At 35.4% G+C, this 22298-nt stretch overlaps 1 pseudogene; it reads right to left on the minus strand.

Moving 5' to 3' along the window:
* Positions 1 to 1914: 1914 nt before the first annotated feature.
* On the minus strand, positions 1915 to 19058 carry LOC124250172 (olfactory receptor 10T2-like; annotated as a pseudogene).
* Between the last annotated feature and the right edge of the window lie 3240 nt (positions 19059 to 22298).

Below are 22298 nucleotides of genomic sequence, written 5' to 3' on the forward strand. Positions count from 1 at the left end.
CCATGGCAGTAATTTAGCTTTGCTCTCTTCAACAGCTCCAGTCTGCTTATCCAAATCTGTTCAGTCATTTCACCAAATTTTGCCTTTGTTCACAAAGGGAGGACATGAAATAGCATGAAGGCATCTGCATAAATCCAATCTTCATACTAATAACAGCCCTCAAATAATAAACTGTCCATTTGGATTCCTGCAAAGGAAGAGACACACAATTTCTATTTCAGATAACACTGAAAGGGAAGTCTGAAAATCTAATTTGTTGTCCTGTCCTGACAGCTGAATGTCCTTGTGCAAGTAGTGTACTCTGTCTGGACTTCATTTTCCATAGCTATAATAATAACTTACATGTTTAGGGCTGGCTCCGTGGCTGAGTGGTTAAGTTTTCAATCTCCACTTCAGCCACCCAGGGTTTCGCCACTTTGGATTTGGGTGCGGACCTAGCACTGCTCATCAGGCCATGCTAAGGTGGGATCTCACATAGCAGAACCAGAAAGACCTACAACTAGAATATACAACTATGTACAGGGGAGCTTTAGGAAGTAGAAGAAGAAAAAAAAAACGATTAGCAACAGATGTTAGCTAAGGTGCCAATCTTCAAAAATAAATAAATAACTTACATGTTTATATTATCTTATATTTTACAAACATTTTTAATAGAATATTTTGTTTAAGTTTTAGATGACTTTCCTGTAATAGCTATTATCAGTCTCATTTTTCAGATGATGTAATTGCGAACTGGAGAAGTTGTTTCTTGTCCAATCACACAAGTGCAAGGGATAGAACTGTTTCTCAAACCATGGACTGACCTGATTCTATATCCTTTGCTTTAAACTAGCTTGCCGTCCCTCACCAGGCCCATTTTGGCTATCCGGCACCACTTTCTGAGAAGACAGCTCTAATAATTGTTGTGAGAACGTCTAAATTAAATTCACCATTTTCTACCCCTAAATTTACCCTGCTATCTTCATACTGTATCTTGGTCAATGTTAACTCTGTCCATCCAGGCAACAAAGCCATGCTCATGGACGTCATCTTCACCATTTGTTTCCCCTCACACACCACACATTAAATCAGTCACTAAGTCATATAGATTCTACCAGCCTAAAGTTCCTCAATTACGTTACTTCTCCATTTCCGTAGTAACAACAACTCTGTTTCCTTTGGATCACTGCAGGAATTTCAAGTCTGGTCAACCCCAATGCATTGTTCACACTGACTTCAGGCATTATCTTGGGCTGTTGTGAGGAATAAATTATATAAAATATGTTCAACATTTAGGACGGCATCTGACATTTAGTAAGCACTGTTCAAATGTTGATTATTATCATCATCAATGTCATCATCACCATCTTTCTAAAATGAAAATCTTATCAGCTAATGTCCCAGATTATAAATCCTTCAATAGATGCTAACAGACTAGAAGGTAGATTTTAACTCAAGTTAAAATTCCTAACAAAGAACTAGCTTTCCAAATGGTGCTCTGTTTCATGCCTACTTACCTTTACGTACATTATTCCATATTTTCCTGAAATTTATTCTTTTTCATTATTTACCTACCCACTACTCAGATTTAAAAAATTCACACTAGCATAACCTCCTCCAAGAAGGTTTTATTAACCTCTACAGTCTAATACATATTTCTTTTCCATATTCTCTCACAACAGCATACATATCTCAAATTCAGATCCTTCTCATAGCCCCTCATATAACTTTCTGGAGACAAAACGGTATAACCTCTATGGCTAATATAGACTAAACATGGAGAAGGACTTTACAATAAAAAGAATGAACGTAACTTGAAGTACTTATTACGTTTTTTTTTTTTTTTTTGACAAAAACAGGATAGGTCCATTTATCAAATTGAAATTCTATCCAAGACAGTTTCATGAATATAAATTACTTGAGTTACCAACTCACTCATACAGTTTTTGGAAATGAGTATCTACTGAGAACCTTTCTCAGAGCCACCTTCACTTCTTTATTTCTCAGTGTGTAGACAAGGGGGTTGAGTAGTGGGGTGATCACAGTATAGGTGACTGCCACAAGCCGGTCCTTATCTGAGGAGTACAGGGATGTGGGCCTCAAGTAGATAAAGGAAGCACAGCCATAGTGGATAATGACCACTGTGAGGTGGGAAGCACAGGTGGAGAAGGCCCTCCACTGTCCCTCCACTGAGGAGATCTTGAGGATGGTGGAAACAATGAAGATGTAGGAGATGAAGATCAACACTAAGGGAACCAGCAAACCAGAATGCTGAGGAGGAAGATGACCATTTCTTTCAGGTTAGTGTCTGTGCAGCCCAGTTTTATGACAGGGAAAATGTCACAGAAAAAGTGGTTGATCTGATTGGAGGCACAGAAGGGTACACTAAACACCAGGACATTGACAACCACAGAGATCAGGAAACCACAGAAGCTGAAGGCTAGAACCAACTGCATGCAGGTGGCTCTGCTGACAATGAGTGTGTAGTTGAGAGGGTTGCAGATGGCAACATAGCGGTCATAGCCCATTACAGCAATTAGAAAACAGTTGGTACAAGCCAAGCGCACAAAGCAATAGAGCTGGGCAGCACATCCAGAGAAAGAAATAGTCGGACTTGCAGAAATCAGCTTGGTCAACATTTTTGGTACAATGGCCAAGGTGTAGCAGGTTTCAGAGCAGGAGAGGACAAACAGAAAGAAGTACATAGGGGTGTGCAAAGCCCGGGCCAGACGACTGACAGTCATGATTGTAGCATTGGCCATCAGAGTGGTCAGGTAGACCACAGGAAGATAAAGAAGAGAAGGATCTGCAGATCCCCCAGGTTTGAGAAGCCTTTGAGGATAAACTCCGTGATCATGCTCTGGTTCTGTCTCCTCGTGGGTCAGTGGGTATTCAGATTCTTTCAAAAGTGAGAAAGAATTTGACAAAAGTAAAATGCACTCAAAGAAACCGTATTTGTGCTTCTGTACAAAGCTGATAATATCTGTCTGAAAAAAGGAGTAACAAATAAATTAAGTACACTGATCAGGGGTTGGGGTAAAAGCAGGAGGCATGAGGAGTAGTGACATAAATAATATCCCAGTTCAAACATACCTGGAGAAACTTAACTTGTGTAAGTTGTTTCCATTATTTGTGTTCTTATGTGTATAGAAGCTTCATACTTAGGTTAAATCAAACAGTGATTTAGAGTTCATTTAATCCCATCATTTTATGGAAGGAGAAACTGAGGCTCAAAAGCATTAAACCATTTGCTTAACCCAAATGAGAGCTACAGTCCTTAGAAATCACTATCTTCAAAGTCATCTTATGAAAATCTGATGGGAAAAAAACAAAAGCAAATGAAAAGTGATCTATCCAGTCCTTCACATACGTGACTCAAATACTGCTTGCTTAGATGTAATGAAGTATTTTCATTTATTTGAAAGTGTTGAGATTTATTTACCCATGATCAATTATGAAGCCTTTGAGATGGGCTTAGAATGATTCCATATTGGGATTTCCTTTGTCATGCGTGCATGGGAATTTGGAAATAAGAACCTAATTAAAGCTCAAATTATGCTCAGAGAATGATGAAGTGTGGGCTGAGACCTCCACTTTTTTGGCCTCTACCTCATTCTCTATTGCCTCCATAATGTTTTCAGAACAACTCTCACCATCATTAGTAGGAAGATCTATGGTTTGATTTGGAGATCACATAATGTTAAAACCTTCATAGCAGCTTTAGACAATCAGACAATCTTTATATTAGAACAAAGCTCAGGAATCTTCTTGATCAGTGCTCAATTCTGCATAGCATAGGGTTCTGTAGCATTGCTACAAGGGAGAGCAGTTCTCACATCCAGTATCAAGAACAGTGGGTTTCAAAGTCCTCAAATTCTCCTTAAATATCTCTCCCTTCCAACAATATTTCTCTTTCTGCTATTTTAAGAGGGAAGAAATCATAGATTTCTTGCATTTTAATTTTTAATTTTGAGAATTGAATGATTTTAAATTACTATATGTGTGATATCGACTAATAACAATCCAGAGATTTGGCATTCCAGTGTAATCTGACCTCTGAAGAGAAAACACAGACATTTAGCAGTAAAAATTATTTTAATTGACAGGTTCTTTTAGAGAGAAAGGGGCTGAAAGACTATAGCAGGAAGCCTTCCTTTCTATCCATTTTTCATACTGCAACTTTAATATTAATAGCAGCTTCTTGAACATATGTTAGGAAGTCATCATTATCCATTCACTAACTCACATAATTCCATGATAACCTCATCAGGTCTGAAAATATTATTCCCATTTTACATAAGGAACCTAAGGAGAGCACAGTAATCCTGCTGAACTGAGAAGAGTGCAATTTGAGTTGGACGAGTCTAAAGAAACTATACTGTGTGGAGCAAAATATTAAAGAGATGGGTCAATTTATGGAAAGTGTTCCAGAAATATCCATATGGATATCTTTGCATATGAGCTGAATACTAAGATGCTTAAGCATAAGATGAAACTCTACAAGACTGAGCAAAGACCTACAGGAAGGCTCTAAGTTACACAATTCCTAGAAGTCAAATGGGCTTGAAAGATGTTTGAGTTCCAGCTAGCTAGAGTGGAAAAATGTCATAGAATATCTGAGAGAGGGAATAAAGAACTCAAAAACTCACACCTTAGTAACAAGGATAAACTAGATATCAGTAAAGGCTACTCTCTAACTGCTTTAACAAAAGTGAAAGTAAGTCTCAATCTACTTATATGCGATCTATTGATTTTCAACAAAGGTGTAAGGCAATTCAATGAGGAAAGAAAAGTCTTTTCAATGAATAATGCAAGAAGAATTAGATATACTTGTAAATAAATAAATGCCCAACTTTCCATAAAACCATACATAATAAATTAACTCAAGATGGATTTTACACTTAAATATAAAAATTAAATTAATGAAACTCTAGGAGAAAATATCTGTGACATTAATGTAGGCAATGGTTTCCTAGAAAGAAAATGAGAAGCACAAACCAAAACAGAAAATAAGAGAGATTAGATTTTATCAAAATTCAAAGCTTCTGCTTTTAGAAAGACATCATTAAGAAAATGAAAAGGCAAACCACATATTGGGAGAATATTGCAACACTTACATCAGACAGAAGACTTCTTGTATTCAGATTATATAAAGAATTCTTACAGGTCGATAATAAGAGGACCAATGGCCCAACAAAAGAAAAAAGGGCAATATATTGAATCAGATTTTCTCTCTTTCTCATACACACATACACACACACACAGCCAATAAGCACAGCGATGAGATATCATTATATCCCTCTTAGAATGGCTGTCACTCAAAATACAGACAATACTAAGTATTAAAAAAGAATGTGGAGCAACTGGAATCTTCTTACACTGTTAATAGGAATATGAAATTGCAACCACTTTGCAGAACACTTTGGTAGTTTCTTAAAAAGCAAAACGTTCACCTACCAAGTGACCCGCCCTTTCTACGCCTATTTATCTACCCACAACAAGTGGAACACATGTTCACACAAATACTTATACACAAATATTTATAGTAATTTTGCATGTAGTGGCCCAAATTTCATAAACAGTGAAAAAAAAAAGAAACAAAATATGGTGTACCTAGGCAATGTGATTCATTGAGCAATAAAAAAGAACACAAGTACTCATGCACAATAAACCATGAGTAAAATTCAAAATCATTATGATGAGTGAAATAAGTTAGACCAAAGTGAATATTTTGTATTATCTCATCTATATACAATTCCAGAAAATTTCCAACTAAACTATAGTGACAGAGAGCAGATAGAGGGAGGGATGATTTGCAAAAGTTCAATGATGTGAAAAGAAATCTTTATTATTTTGATTGTGGTGATAGTTTTACACATACCACATGTATCACAACTCATCAAGTTGGACATTTTAAATGCGTTCAATATAATGTAGGTAAAATACATCCTATTAGGTAAAATACATCCTATTAAAGTAATTAAGAAATAAATCCCTGAAAGAAGTAACTTACCTACAAAGTAAGATAACTGCTTGCCATAATAAAACTGTAATGTTAGAAGTATATAACAAAAACATATGAGAGAATGAAATGGAACTTTTAGGAATAAAATAAATAATATCAAAAATTTAAAAAAAACACTAGGTCTGATTATATATTGATTAGACATTGTAAAAAAGGTTCAGTGCACTTGAAGATATAGCAATAGAAAATATCCAAAATGAAGCACAAAGAGAAAAAATTCTTAAAAAAGTAAAGAGGGTCTAAGTAACTGGTAGAACAAAAGAAAACATTTAAAAACACATATATATGGAGTGTCAGTAAAGGAGGCAGAAAAATTATTGGAAGAAATAACTGCTGAAACTTTCCAAATTGGATGAAAGTGTAAACCCATAAGTTAGGAAGTTCAAAGAATCCAAAGCAGTATACATACGAGAACCATACCAAAAATTGTCATGATCTAACTGCTACAATAAGTGATAAAGAGAAAAGTTTTTAAGCATCCAGAGAATAAAATATATCTTATAGACAGTGGGGGAAGAAAGCTACCAAACACTACAGAGATTTTAGAAAAGTGAAAGCTATAAATAATTCTTTTTAAAACTCTAGCATTTGATATTCAATGAAACTATCACTCAAAAATAGAGGGATAGACAGGAGGAGATCCAAGATGGCGGCATGAGTAGTCTTCTTTTTCTCTCCCCCTTCAAATCTACAACTAATTGGACATTCATCGCTTAACAAAGGATATCCATAGAGCATCTCAGGATGCCTGAGAGACCCACACTGCTATACATCGGAAAGCGGATGGACTTCCCTCCATGAGGAGGTGGAGATAGGTGAAAACTCTCCGACCCTGACCCCTAAACAGCCTAGTACCTGAAAGCAGCTTTCTTCCAGCGGACGCCCCCAGAACATCGCCACACACCAAGGGCAGGAGGGAGCGCACATCAGAGGAGCAACGGTAGAAACAGGTGACCAGAGCCCTACCTAAGCCCCCAGCAATTACACCTAAGCCCAGAGGGAAGCTCCAGAGTTACACACCAGAGGAGGCAGGGTAAACCCCTACCCGCCATTAGTGGAGAGGCCCTTCCCAGCATCCACAATGCCGGGAGGCTCCCAGAGAGAATCCCCAATGGGGCAGCAGCCCGCCAGCTGCCGCTGCCTGTCTCACAGACTGCGGCTCTTGCCTGATCCGGGCTCAGGGCTACCAGAGATCTCCTTGGAAAGGCCTGGGGCTGGGTGGAGTTCCGGCAGCCAGCGCCGTGGCCCAGGGGGAAATTCTGGGCTTCCGTCCTGGCAGCAGGCACAGCCTCTACCCACAAATAGTGGAGAGGCCCCGCCCAGCGTCCACAATGCCAGGAGGGTCCCGAAGAGGAGAATCCCAGGCAGGGCAGCAGCCAGCCAGCTGCCACTGAAATCAAGGTCTCCAGCTATCCCCCAGACAGGGCAAGGGGCTCCCCGAGATCCTGGGGGACAGGACTGGGGCTGGGTGGAGTTCCAGCGACCCGGCCCTGTGGCCCAGGGGGAAACTCTACAGTCCCACAGCAGCCTCAGCGAAAGACTCTGCACAGCACTAGTAGAGAGCACCCACCCAGCAACCACAAGGTGGGAAGACCCTGGGACAAAAGTAGCATAGCTAAGTAAGCTATCCACAGATTGCAGAAGATGCTCATAGCTCTGCTGTGACCCATAGTGGACAAGTGAGATTTTGTGGGCGCCGACAGTGACAGAGCTGCAAATATAAGTGATCCTGCCCCTGGCCGCTGAGAAAGACCATAACACCGCTGCAAACCCTAAGGAGGGAGCACATCTAGGTGGTCTGCAACAGTAGGTGCCAGAAGCCTGAAGCCCCCTTGTGACGGCCCCCACAGCTGAAGAGGGAACCCACAGGACCACTGTGACTATGAGGAGGGGTCCAGGCCCAGTTAGCAACAGCTGATAGGGTTCCTGGTTGGTGTAGTATAAACAGCTGTTCCCCTACCACATCAGTAGAAACAAGTGGAAGCAGTAACTAAACTCTATCTCTATGCAGAGGCACAAATCTACACCATCAAGCAATATGAAAAAATATATTAAATCTCCAGAACAGAAGGAAAATGACAAATACACAGAAAACAATCCCAAAGACAATGAAATATATAACCTAAATGATGATGACTTCAAAACAGCCACCATTAAAAACCTCAATGAGTTAAAAGAGAATTCAGATAGACAACCTAACGAGTTCAGGAGCTATGTCACAAAAGAGTTCGACACTATAAAGAAGAACCAAACAGAAATACTGGAAATAAAGAACACAATATAAGAGATTAAGAAAAATCTAGATGCACTGAACAGTAGGGCCGATAATATGGAGGAAAGAATTAGCAATTTGGAAGATAGGAATATAGAAATGCTGCAGGCAGAGGAGGAGAGAGAACTAAGACTAAAAAGAAATGAAGAAACTCTCTGAGCTTATCTGACGAGAAGAGAGGGAGAAGGGGGCTGAAAGCCTATTCAAAGAAATAATGGCTGAGAACTTCCCAAACCTGGGGAGGAAGATGGAACTTCATGTGACAGAAGCCAATAGATCTCCAAACTTTATCAATGCAAGAAGACCAACCCCAAGGCATATAGTAGTGAAGCTAGCAAAAGTCAACGACAAGGAGAAAATACTAAGGGCAGCTAGGCAGAAGAAATTAACCTACAAAGGAACTCCCATAAGGCTATCAGCAGATTTCTCTGCAGAAGCTTTACAGGCTAGAAGAGAGTGGAATGATATATTCAAAAATCTGAAGGACAAAAACTTGTAGCCAAGAATTCTCTACCCAGTGAAAATATCCTTCAAATACGATAGAGAAATAAAAACTTTCCCAGATAAACAAAAATTAAGGGAGTTCATTGCCACAAAACCTCCTCTTCAAGAAATGCTCAGGAAAACCCTCATTCCTGAAAAATCAAAAAAAGGAAAGGGGCTACAAAACCAAGAGCAAAGGCGATAAGTAGAAGGACAACAACAGAGAGTAGCAGCTCTCCATCAGAACAGATTAAACCATGGGACAAGAAACAAAGGAAATGGAAGAGAACCAGAAAACAAGACATAAAATGGCAGTGGCAGGCCCCCACATTTCAATAATTACTCTAAATGTAAATGGATTGAACTCTCCAATCAAAAGACACAGAGTGGCAGGATGGATCAAAGAACAAGACCCAGCAATATGCTGCCTCCAGGAAACACACCTCAGCCCCAAAGACAAACACAGAGTCAGAGCGAAGGGATGGAGAACAATACTCCAAGTTAATAATGAACAAAAGAAAGCAGGTGTCGCTATACTAATATCAGACAAAGTAGACTTCAAAGCAAAACAGATAAAGAAAGACAAAGAGGGACAGTATATAATGATAAAAGGGACTCTCCACCAAGAAGACATAACACTTATAAATATATACACACCCAACACAGGAGCACCAAAATTTGTAAAGCAACTCTTAACAGAACTAAAAGACATCAACAACAATACAATAATAGTAGGGGACCTCAACACCCCATTAACACCAATGGATAGAACATCCAGGCAGAAAATCAACAAGGAAATTATAGAATTAAATGAAAAATTAGACCACATGGACTTAATAGATATATATAGAACACTTCATCCAAAAACAGCAGGTTACACATTCTTCTCAAGTGCGCATGGAACATTCTCAAGGATTGACCATATTTTGGGAAACAAAGCAAGCATCAATAAATACAAGAGAGTTGAAATAATATCAAGCATCTTTTCTGACCATAATGCTATGAAACTAGAAATCAACTACAAGAATAAAGCAGAGAAGGGTGCAAAAATGTGGAGACTAAACAACACGCTACTGAACAAACAATGGATTATTGAAGAAATTAAAGAAGAAATCAAATATTATCTGGAGACAAATGAAAATGAGAACACATCATCCCAAATCATCTGGGATGCAGCAAAAGCAGTCCTAAGAGGGAAATTCATTGCAATAGACGCTCACCTCACTAGACAAGGAAAAGCTCACATAAGCAACCTCAAACGACACCTAACAGAATTAGAAAAAGAAGAACAAACAAAGCCCAGAGTCAGTAGAAGGAGGGAAATAATAAAAATAAGAGCAGACATAAATGATATTGAAACAAAAAAGACAGTAGAAATGAAACAAAGAGTTGGTTCTTCGAAAAAATTAACAAAATCGACAAACTCTTAGCCAGACTCACCAAGAAAAGAAGAGAGAAATCTCAAATAAATAAAATTAGGAATGAGAGAGGAGAAATCACAACAGATACCAAAGAAATACAAGGGATCATAAGAGAATACTATGAAAAACTATATGCCAACAAATTGAACAACCTAGAAGAAATGGACAAATTCCTAGACTCTTAGAACCTCCCCAAACTGAATCAGGAAGAAATGGAGAACCTGAATAGGCCAATCACAAGTAAAGAAATAGAAACAGTAATCAAAAACCTCCCCAAAAATTAGAGTCCAGGACCAGACGGCTTATCTGGAGAATTCTGCCAAACATTCAAAGAAGATTTAATACCTATCCTTCTCAAACTATTCCAGAAAATTGAGGAAGATGAAGTACTCCCTAACACAGTCTATGAAGCCAACATCATTCTGATCCCCAAACCTGACAAGGACAACGCAAAGAAGGAGAACTACAGGCTGATATCACTGATGAACATAGATGCAAAAATCCTCAACAAAATTCTGGCAAACCAAATACAGCAATACATCAAAAAGATTATACACCATGATCAAGTGGGATTTATACCAGGGACACAGGGATGGTTCAACATCCACAAGTCAATCAACATGATACACTACATTAACAAAATGAGAAACAAAAACCACATGATCATCTCAATAGATGCAGACAAAGCATTCGACAAGATCCACCATCCATTTATGATAAAAACCCTCAATAAAATGGGTATAGAAGGAAAGTACCTCAACATAATAAAGGCCATATATGACAAACCCACAGCCAACATCATACTCAACGGACAAAAACTGAAAGCCATCCCTCTGAGGACAGGAACAAGACAAGGGTGCCCACTTTCACCACTCCTATTCAACATTGTACTGGAGGTGTTGGCCAGAGCAATTTGGCAGGAAAAAGAAATAAAAGGAATCCAAATAGGCAATGAAGAAGTAAAACTCTCGCTGTTTGCAGACGACATGATCTTGCATATAGAAAACCCCAAAGAATCCATAGGAAAACTATTAGAAACAATCAACAGCTACAGCAAAGTTGCAGGGTATAAAATCAACATACATAAATCAGTAGCATTTCTATACACTAACAATGAACTAACAGAAAATGAACTCAAGAACTCAATCCCATTCACAATCGCAATGAAAAGAATAAAATACCTTGGGATAAATTTAACCAAGGAAGTGAAAGATTTATAGAATGAGAACTACAAGACTTTCTTGAAAGAAATTGACGATGACATAAAGAGATGGAAAGACATTACATGCACATGGATTGGAAGAATAAACATAGTTAAAATGTCCATACTACCTAAAGCAATCTACAGATTCAATGCTATCCCAATCAGAATCCCAAGGACATTCTTTACAGAAATTGAACAAAGAATCCTAAAATTCATATGGGGCAACAAAAGACCGCGAATTGCTAAAGCAATTCTGAGTAAGAAAAACAAAGCCAGAGGCATCACAATCCCCAATTTCAAAACATACTACAAAGCTACAGTGATCGAAACAGCATGGTACTGGTACAAAAACAGGTGCACAGATCAATGGAACAGAATTGAAAGCCCAGAGATAAAACCACACATCTATGGACAGCTAATCTTCAACAAAGGAGCAGAGGGCCTACAATGGAGAAAAGAAAGTCTCTTCAACAAATGGTGCTGGGAAAACTGGACAGCCACATGTAAAAGAATGAAAATTGACCATTCTTTTTCACCATTCACAAAAATAAACTCAAAATGGATCAAAGACCTAAAGATTAGGCCTGAAACAATAAGTCTTCTAGAAGAGAATATAAGCAGTACACTCTTTGACATCAGTTTCAAAAGAATCTTTTTGGACACTATAACTCCTTAGATGAGGGAAACAATAGAAAGAATAAACAAATGGGACTTCATCAGACTAAAGAGCTTCTTCAAGGCAAGAGAAAACAGGACTGAAACAAAAAAACAGCCCACTAATTGGGAAAAAAATATTTACAAGCTACTTATCCGACAAAGGGTTAATCTCCATAATATACAAAGAACTCACACAGCTTAACAACAAAAAAACAAACGACCCAATCAAAACATGTGCAGCGGACATGAACAGACATTTCTCCAAAGAAGATATAAGTATAGCCAATAGACACATGAAAAGATGTTCATCGTCACTAATCATCAGGGAAATGCAAATCAAAACTACACTAAGATATCACCTTACACTTGTTAGATTGGCAAAAATATCCAAAACCAAGAGTGACAAATGTTGGAGAGGTTGTGGAGAAAAAGGAACCCTCATACACTGTTGGTGGGAATGCAAACAGTGCAGCCACTATGGAAAACAGTATAGAGATTTCCCAAAAAGTGAAAAATAGAAATACCTTATGACCCAGACATCCCACTACTGGCTATCTATCCTAAGAACCTGAAATCAGCAATCCCAAGAGTCCCATGCACCCCTATGTTCATCACAGCATTATTTACAATAGCCAAGATGTGGAACCAACCTAAAGGCTCAGAAACTGATGATTGGATAAAGAAGATATGGTATATATACACAATGGAATACTACTCAGCGATAAAAAAGGACAAAATTGTTCCATTCGCATCAACATGGATGGACGTTGAGGGTATTATGTTAAGCGAAATAAGCCAGACAGAGAAAGACGTACTCTATATGACTCCACTTATAGATAGAAGTTAACATATAGACAAGGAGACCTGATCGGTGGTTACCAGGAAAAAGGGGGGGTCGGGGGAGGGCACAAAGGGTGAAGTGGTGTACCCACAACATGACTAAAAATAATGTACAACTGAAATCTCAAAAGGTTGTAATCTATCATAATCTTAATAAAAAAAAAAGAGGGACAAAAACATAAAGATACAACAAGGACTTTGTCAGAAAAACAAAAGCTTAAAGAAGTTTTAGTCATCAGAATTCTCCACAAGAAATCTTGTAGGAAGTTCTTTAAATTCAAATGAAATGATTTCATGCAAAAATTTGGATCTCCTTGAAGTAATGCAGAATTGTGGGAATGGTGAATGTTTCAGTAAAAATAAAATAGTTTTTTCAATTATAATGTTTTTAAAGGTAGCCAGATATATAAAGAATAAAAACAAACACAAAATAACAATGTAATATGGATTTATAGCATTTAGAAGTAGAATATTTGACAAAATAGCATAAAACTCAATAGGGGAAATGAAAGTATACTGTTGTAAAAGTCATTTGAGAAATAAAGTGTTACGAAATTTTTTGAAGATTGACTGTGATAAGTTAAAGACGCATATTTTAAACACAGAAAAAACACAAAAATTAAACAAAGGTACTGGTGATAAAACAACAGAAGAGATAAAACAGAATAATAAAAAATACTCAATTAACTCAATGAAAGGCAAGAAAAGGGAGAACAGGAACAAAGAACAGATGGAACAGAGATGTCGGACAGAACGATGGAAGACTTAAAATAGCCCAACCATAAATTGTGTAAACCCATCAATGAAAGGGTGGAGATGATCAGACTGGGATAGAAAAAGGAAAATCCAATTATGTGTTTTCTGTAAGAGATCTATTTTAATTACAAAGTTTCAGGAAACAGTAAGAGTATAGAATAAAAGCACAAAATCTCTAATTGTTAGAAACTCATAGTGACTATGTCAACATCAGACAAAATGGACTTCAGCATACGGAACGTTAACAGAAGTAAAGGCGAACATTTTTAATGATAAAAAATAAAATTCAATACAAATTTCTAATGGACAAAAACAAATATGCATTTCATAAGAAAGATTCAAGATCCAAGGAGAAAAAAGTGACAGGCAGAAAAAAGAAGCAGGCAATTTCAAAATTATAGATGCAGATTTCAACAGTTCTCTTTCTATAATTTATAAAATAAATAGAAAAGATTAGTAAGAATTATATGACATAATATCAAAAAACTTGACATAACTGATAATTATAAAACACTACATACAACAATAGCAGAAAACCATTTTTTATCAAGTGTGCATAGGATGTTTGCAAAGGTAAACCACTTCCTGGATCATTAAATGCATATGTTAAGTAATTTTTGGACCCAGAACAAATTAAGAATGTCTATTTTCACCACTTCAATTCAGTATTGTGCTGAGAGTCCTAATCCATGCAATAAGGCAAGGAAAATAAATATTTAAAGACAATCATATTGAAAAAGAAGTTAAACTGTGTTTTTCACAGAAAATGTGGTTGTTTATGTGAAAAATCCTAAGTAATCAAGAAAAATCTGGTAAGATATTTTCAGTAAAAAACAAGCTGGCCAATGAATTTAACAAGGGCATAAGATATACAAAGAATAAAAGGTCATAAGTTGATTAAAAAACTGAACTGTATTTCTTTACATATCAGTGAGAAGGTGAAAAGTGAAATTACAAAAGTTAATATAAAAAGCTATAAAAACCGTGCATTATTAAAGTACACTAAACTAAAAAAGTATTGAGAAAAACCAATGAAGATCTAAACAAATGTAGAGATATTCATGGATTGAAAGCCTCAAAATTGTTAACTTGGCAATTACCCACAATCTGATCTATAGCTAAACACAAAATACAAATCCCAGTGTGTTTTCTCTGGAAATTGTTAGGTTGATTCTAAAATTTATATAGAAATGGAAAGGACACAGATTAGCAAAACATTTTAGAAATAGATGAAAAGATTTAAAGTAAATGGTCATAAACTAGAAATAGATGAACCAGATTTCAAGACCGACTATACAGTAACACTGACCAAGTAATATTGGCATAAGAATAGACACACGAATCAATGCAACAAAATGTACAATATGGAAATAGTACCATGCATATATGGCCAATTGATTTTCAACAAAGTTGCCAAGGTATTTCAGTGAGAAAAGGATAGTCTTTTCAACATACTGTGATAAAAATATTGGATATATACATTAAAAAGTATACACTTTGGGGGCCAGCCTGGTGGAGTAGCAGTTAAGTTTGTGCACTCTGCTTCAGCTGCCTGGGGTTTTCAGGTTTGGATCCTGAGTTCAGATCTACACAGCTTATCAAACCATGCTGTGGCAGGTTTCCCACATGTAAAATAGAAGCAGATGGCCGCAGATGTTAGCTCAGGGCCAATCTCCCTAAAAAAAAAAAGGAACTAAAAGTACACACCTTGACCCTTACCTCATTTCATACACATTTAACTAAAAAATGTCAAAACTGTACAAATTTCAAAAGAACACATAGAATATTTGCAACTTGGAGTAGATAAATGTTTACTAGACAGGAGAGAGCTTGAGTTATAAAAATAAAAAGTGATAAATTGAACTACATCTAAATTAAAAACTTCTGCTATTCTAAAATTAGATAATGTTGATGGTTGCACAACTTTGTGAATATACTAAAAACCACTGAACTGTACACTTTAAAAGTGCAAATTTTATGGTATGTACATTATATTTCATTAAAACTGTTATAAAAATGTATGATTAATAAAATGAAAAGTTAAACTATGTAGTAGGAGAACATATTTGCAATATATATATCTGACAAAGGGCTTGTATCCAGAATACAAAAATATCTCTTGCAAAATAGAAGAGGAAGATGAACAAGTTAAAATAAAAAGACTTAAACACATACTTCACAAAAAAAGATATACAAATAGCCAAAAGCACGTGAAAAACTACTCAATATAATTAGTCTTCAAGGAAATATGTAACAAAAGTGTAGTGAAATATTACTACACGTGTGAGATATTGAAAAGATTGACAAAAGCAAGAGTTGGCCAGGATATGACAGCACTTGAACTCCCATGCATTGCTGGTGGAAATTAATTATGATACAAGCTCTTTTAAAAACAGTTTAGCAGTTTATAAACTTTTAAACATATATCTACCAGATGGCATAGCCTTTCGATTCTAGGTATTTACCAAACAGAAATGAACATATACATCTACAAAATAAGTTGGAAACTAATATTCATAAGAGCATTATTCCTATTAGCTTCAAATTGGAAATAATTCAAATGTCCTTCAATATTGCAACAGATGGATAAATTCTGGTGTCTTCATAAACGGAACACTATTATGCAATAAAAAGAATGAACTGATAAACACAACAATGTGAGTCTCAAAAGTGTTATGCTAAATGAAAGAAATCAGACCCAAAAATGAACATACTGTTTGCTTCCATTATATGAAATTCTAGAAAAGGCCAAACCATATCAATAAACAGCAAGATTAGGGTCAGGGGTAGGTGGGATTGGCCACAAATGGACTCAAGGGTAGTTTCTAGGGTTGTAGAAATCTTTTATAATTTGCTTGGGGTGGTTGTTGCTTGAGAGTCAAAACTCACCAAATTTTACAGTTAAATTAGGAACAATTTATGGTATGTAAGTTAAATCTATACAAGGTTAATTTTAAATGTAAGAAGCATTTTAATAAAAATAAATGACAAAGTGGAACATTTTTCAACTCAAAGTACAAATATAATTTTTGAACCAAGTAATTTTCAATCTGTAAAGAGAAAAGGTAAAGGAAGCATAGGAAAATGATAGAAATAAAAAATTTCCAAAAGATAAATAAAAATATCTGATAAATTTATGTCAAATGTTTTATCTCTACTAGTAATTAAAGAAACATGAATGAGACAGCATATAATTTTTATCTTGGCATATGTTGTGGAGAAATTGAAATTATATTCACATATAATTAGTAAAAGTATAAATATATATAACCTTTGCAGAAATTGTTTGCCAATACAATGCATATTAAAAACTTGAAATGTGAACAGATTTTGACACAGCAATTTCATTCTGTGGATATTGCTAAGGAGATGATTGACAATTGCTCAACAAACAATTTCATTTTGCTGTTTATAATACCAAAACTCTGGGAACTTTATAATATCAAATAAAATGGCAGTTAGAAAGTTATTGCACATATAGACAAAAAAATTATATCTCCCACATCTGTTGCAAAGATTTAAGTAGGATTATACATAGTTGTTTTCTGAGAGTAAATTGAAATTCACTTTAGATATTTAAAGTAATGAAAGGTTTGCTAGAGGAAGTAGAGGCTTATACAGTCATGTGTCACTTAACGCTCAAGGATACATTCTGAGAAATGCATTCTTAGGCAATTTGGTTATTGTGAAAACATCATAGAGTGTACTTATGTAAATCTAGAGGGTATAACCTACTGAACACCTACACTATCTGGTACTGATCTTATGGGACAATTGTGTATACAGTCCATTGTTGGCTGAAATGTCGTTATGCAATGCATGACTATATATCTATTAGAAGGCTGGGAGAATGAAGGTCAGAGTCTATTCTTGGCTTTCAGAATTGAAAACACTATAGGAATATATATTTTTTTAATAGATAAACCAAAGATTGACAAATTTGCAGGGAGAAATAAACAGCAATAAAATAATAAGAGACCTTAATACTCCACTGTCTATAATGTATAGAGCATTCAGATAGAAAATCAATAAGGAAACAGCAGAACCAAACAACAGTATAGAACAAATGGATCTAATAGAAATATGTAGAACTTTCCACCCAACACCAGAAGAATGCACATTCTTTTCAAGTACACATAGAACACTCTCCAGGATAGACTATGTTAGAAGACAAAACAGGTCTTACCAAATTCAAGAAAATGAAACCATTTCAAGTATCTATCCTGACCACAATAGAATGAAACTAGACATCAAAAACAGAAAAAAACAAAAAAAGGGAAAATTCATAAATATGTGAAAACTAAACAACACACTCTTGAACAACCACTTGATCAAAGAGGAAGTTAAAAGAAAATTTAAAAAATATCTCAAGACAAACAAAAATAAAAATACAACATACTAAAACTTAGAAGATACAACAAAAGCAGAAGAGGAAATTTTATAGCAACAAATTCCTACGTTAAAAAAGAAAAGATCTCAAATAAACAACATGACATTATATCTTAAGGAACTAAAATAAGAAGAACAAAGTAAGCCAAAAGTTAGCAGAAGGAGTGAAATAATGAAGATAAGAGAAAATATAAACCAAATAGGGCTCAAAAAACAATATAAAAGTTCAAGAAGACTGAGCTGTGTTTTTGAAAAAATTAACAAAATTGACAAGGCCTTAGCTAGACTAAGTAAGAAATGAAGAGAGAACGCAAATAAATAAAACAAAAAATGAAAGAGGAAGCATTGCAACATATGCCTCAGAATTAAAATAGATCATAATGGAGTATTATGAACAATTATACACCTTCAAATTAGATAATCAAAAAGAAATGCTTAAATTCTTCAAAAAATATAATCTACCAAATCTGAATCAAGAAGAAATAGAAAGCTTGAACAAACCAATAACAATTAAGGAGATTGATCAGTAATAAAAATCTCCCAACAAAGAAAAGCCCAGGACCCGATGGCTTCATGGGTGAATTCTACCAAACATGCAAAGAAGAAGTAATATCAATCCTTCTTAAAGCATTCCAAAACATAGAAGAAGAGGGAACTCTTTCAAACTCATTATGAGGTTAATTTTACCTTTATACAAGAGCCAGAAAGGGCACCAGAGAAAAACTACAGTCCAATATTCTTGATGAACATAGATGCAACAATCCTCAACAAAATAGTAGGAAACCAAATACAACAGCTTATTAAAATTATTACACGTTATCATCAAATGAGACATCCTTGAGATGCAATGAGGGTTCAACATGTGCAAATTAATAAATGTGATATACCACATTAACAAAATGAAAGCAAAAAACACATGACCAAATCAAGAGATGCAGAAAAAGCACTTGAAAAAGTTAAACATCCACTCATGATTAACACTCTCAACAAATTGGGTGTTGAAGGAACTTACCTTAACACGATAAAGGCCATTTATGAAAAGCCTACAGCTAAATCATAACCAATGGGGAAAAATGGAAAATTTTCTCTCTAAGATCTGGTACAGGCAAGGGTGCCCATTCTCATCACTTCTATTCAATGTAGTACTAGAAGTCCTAGCCAGAGTAATTAGACAAGAAAAATAAATACAAGGCTTTCTAACAGGAAAGGATGAGGCAAAGTTGTTTCCATTTTCAGATGACATGATCACATATGTAGAAAACTCTCACAATTCAACCAAAAAATTTATTAAAATTAATAAATAAGTTCAGTAAAGTTGTAAGATACCAAATCAACATACAAAAATCAATCATTTCTATTCAGAAACAGTGAACTATCCACAAATAATTAAGGAAATGATCTCATTCACAGGAGTGGCAGCAAGAACAAAATACTTAGGAATAAACTTGGCCAAAGACTTGCACACTGAAAATTAGAAAATGTTGAAGAGGAAGAAAATTAAAGAAGAAATAAATAAATGGAAAGACATCCAGTGTTCATGGGCTGGAAGAATTAATATTGTTAAAATGTTCATACTAACCAAAGTGATCTACAGATTAAATGCAATCCCTATCAAAATCCCATAGGCATTCTTTATAGAAATAGAAAAAACAATTCTAAAATTCAAACAGAACCACAAAAGACCCTGAATAGACAAAGAAATCCTTAACAAGAAGAATAAAGCTGAAGGAAACACACTTTCTGATTTAAAAATACGTTACAAAGATACAGTAATTAAAACAATATGGCACTGGCAAAAAACAGGTGCAGAGACCAACAGAATACAATAGAGAACTAAGAAATAAATCCATGTATCTATGGTCGACTGATTTTTGACAAGGGTGCTATGAACACACAATGGGGAAAGTATAGTGTCTTTAATAAATGGTTTAGAAATCTGGATTCTGATATGAAGAAGAATGAAACTGAACGCTTATCTTGCACTACATAGAAAAATCAAGACAAAATGGATTAAAGACAAGTGCAAGACCTTAAATCTTAAAACTATTACAAGAAAACATAGGGAAAAAGCTTCATGACACTAGTTTTGGCAAGGGTTTTTTTGAATATTACTCCAAAAGCATAGGCAACAAGAGCAAAAATAGACAAATGGTATAGCATCAAACTAAAAAGCATCTGTACAGCAGAAGACATAATCAACAGAGTGAAAAGGCAACTTATGGAATGTGAGAAAATATTTGCAAACTATATATCTGATAAGGGGTTAATATCCAAAATATGAAAGGAAATCAAGCAACTCAATAATAAAAAAACCCAAATAACCAAATTAAAAAGTAGGCCATGGATTTGAATAGACATTTTCAGAATAAGACTTATAAATGGCCAACAGGTATTTAAAAAGTGTTCAACATCACTAGTCATCAGGAAAATCCAAATTAAAACCATAAGGAGACATTACTTCATACCTGTTAGAATGACTATTATCAAAAAGACAAGAGCTCACAAATGTTAGCCAGGATGTGGAGAAAAGGGAAACCTGGTACACTGTTGGTGGGAATGTAAATTGGTGCAGCCATTATGGAAAACAGCATGGAAGCTTCTTTAAAAATTAATAATAGAACTGCCATCTGATCCAGCAATCTCATTTCTGGGTAAACATTCAAAGCAAATGAAATCAATGTCTCGAAGAGATATCAACATTACCATGTTCATTGCAGCATTGTTCACAATATCCAAAACACAGAAACAACCTAATTGTTATTGACATATAGATGAAGAAAGTATGAGCTATACTTACATCTATATCTATCTATAAAGGAATATTATTCATTCATGAAAAAGAAGGAAATCCTATTTGTGACAACATTGATGAACGTGGAGGACATTATACTAAGTGAAATAAGCCATACACAGAATGACAAATATTGTATAATCTCAATTATATTTGGAATCTAAAAAGTAAAAGAAAGAAGCCATAAAAGCACACAGTAGAATGGTGGTTGCCAAGGGTGGAGGGAGTGTAGAGATGTTGTCACAGGGCACAAAGGTTGGTTATGAAGGATGATGAAGTTCAGGAGATCTACTGTAGAGCATGGTGACTAGTTAATATGCTGTACTGTATATCTGAAATTTGCTAAGACAGTTGATCTTTAAGTATTCTCACAATATACACACATGAAAGTCATAAATATGTGATGTGATAGACATGTTAATTAGCTTTACTGTGGTAATCATTTCACAATGTATATGTATATCAAAACATCATGTTGTATACCTTAAATATATACAATTTTTATTTATCAAGTTGGAAAATTTTTCAAAAATTAAAAATTAAAATATTTTTTTTTAAAAAAGAGGAAAACCACTATTGGCCTCTTGAGGAAGAAAGTCAATATATTTAGATGGGAAACAAATGATGTGTAACCCCTGAAATGAAAAATCTGAAAACTTAGAATAAATGTACTTTTCAAAAGTCTACATAGTCATTGAAATATTTAGCTGTGTTCCTCATTTTAAATGATACTCATAAAAATGATCAATCGATCTATAACTTAAAAATCTGTAAGTTAAGTTAAAATACTTATATTGAGAAAAATACTTTCAGAAAAATAAAACCCATTCTGCAGCAATCATAATAAAAATAGAATCAGTTACCCTATTTAGCGTAATAAGCCCCTTTCTGCCTATAGATTACTTGTATGAGAGAACAAAGTAGACTAAGTAGCCAAGGACAAGTCTCAATTTCCATTCTTGTGTTTCCTGATAGAAGCAACACTCCTTTGTGAAATAATAACTCTAAACTACAAAGCTGAAACTTATGTGAGTTAGTCATTAAGGGTAATAATGGAATGAATCATGTCCATCTCCCCTCACACTGATTCCCAGACTTAGATATTCTTGTTATTGAAGAATGAACACAATACGCTATTTGCTAGTTCAGGGAATATACTGCCTTGAGTAAACAAATGGGATCGATCAGGTGTTGTCACACAGTTGGTGCTATAACTGAGCCTTCGGTAAGCCATCTCATTATACTATCAGGACACCTCTTTCTGAGTGATGAGGTGCATACATGAAACCATGTATCCCAGCATTATTTACTAAATAATCATAGCTTTCTTACTGACTTGTCAGGTCACTTCTATCAAAGACCAAGTTCTCAAACATACACAGATCAGTTTCTGAGCTCTCTTATCTTTACCTTTGTGCTATTTGTCTCTTCCTGTTTCAGGAGCATGCTCTTTTTATTACTAAGGCATCTTACTACTGGGA

This window comes from Equus quagga, chromosome 13, assembly GCF_021613505.1.
Source record: "Equus quagga isolate Etosha38 chromosome 13, UCLA_HA_Equagga_1.0, whole genome shotgun sequence".
Taxonomy (NCBI): domain Eukaryota; kingdom Metazoa; phylum Chordata; class Mammalia; order Perissodactyla; family Equidae; genus Equus; species Equus quagga.